This window comes from Suricata suricatta, chromosome 12 (genome assembly GCF_006229205.1).
Source record: "Suricata suricatta isolate VVHF042 chromosome 12, meerkat_22Aug2017_6uvM2_HiC, whole genome shotgun sequence".
NCBI classification, from domain to species: domain Eukaryota; kingdom Metazoa; phylum Chordata; class Mammalia; order Carnivora; family Herpestidae; genus Suricata; species Suricata suricatta.
In genome coordinates, this window is record NC_043711.1 from 17196440 (window position 1) to 17197576 (window position 1137).

Below are 1137 nucleotides of genomic sequence, written 5' to 3' on the forward strand. Positions count from 1 at the left end.
GCCGCGCGGCCAGCCGCGGGCGCCCGCGGGTCAAACACAAACACGACCCCGCGGTCCAGGGACGCGACTGCCGCGGGTAAGCGCGGAAGGGCGGGTGTCTGGACCCGGCAGGCGCCAGTCACATGCACGGGTGCTTCCCCCGCACCCCCGCGAGGCCGGCGGGCGGGCGGGCACCGGCAACCTGAAGATTAAATACAAACAAACGCGTTGGGTCGGGAAAGGAAAGCGCCCAGAGCCGCGAGGCAACGGCCAGGGCTCACACTCTCTTCGCCTTCCTCTCAACCCCCTTGTCCAAACCGGGGTCACAGAGGACCAAGCGGACCTTCAGCACCCTTCCGGACTGTCGCTGCCAGGAAGGCCTTTCGCGGTAATAGCTTGCTCACTAGGGACCGCCGCTGCCCCGCCCCCTTTCCTAGTTGGCGCCAAACGGAATTCACCAATCAGTAAGCAACTTCTCCTCCTCGCTCCCGAATGGCAGCTACGCTGGGCCAATGAGAGGGAAAGAAGGATGCAGCTCGCGGGGCCCTGCGAGGTCACCAGCTCGCCGAAAGAGCTGGGGGCGGGGCCTAGAGGAGACCGGAGCAGATCCAAATGAGAGGGGGCTAGGAGGTCAATGAAAATTCCCAGCAGAACCTGCGAGGCGCGGAAAGCGCCGAGAGGCCCCTCTTGCCCCGTTGCATGCTGGGAAGCGTAGTCCCACGCCAGGTTGCGGCCGAGGCTCCTCCTATCTGCTTTGGGCCACGGCCCGGTAGCTCCTGCCCGGCGCTCCACACACGGAGGGGACGCGCCGCTGGAGAGAGCTGACCTGGCCACTGGAGGCCCGGTCCGGTCCTAGCCTCGGTTCGACCTGTAACGAAGGTACTGTGGGCTCCTCTCTTTACCCCCCGGCCTCCAGACCCCAGTTTTGTAACGAGGGCAGGAACTGAATGTCCCAAGACTGGACTCTGCCTCTCGAACTCCGGCGCCCAGATAACGAAGCGTTAACGCTCCAGTGTGGCAGGTTGTCACAGCCGCTGCGCGCAGTGCTGGCCACAAACTGACCACACAGACTTAGCCCTACAGTACAGGCTGCGGGACTCAGCATACTTTGCTCACCTCCATTTTAAGCTTGTACTGTATTTTTTCAGAATCAAATCC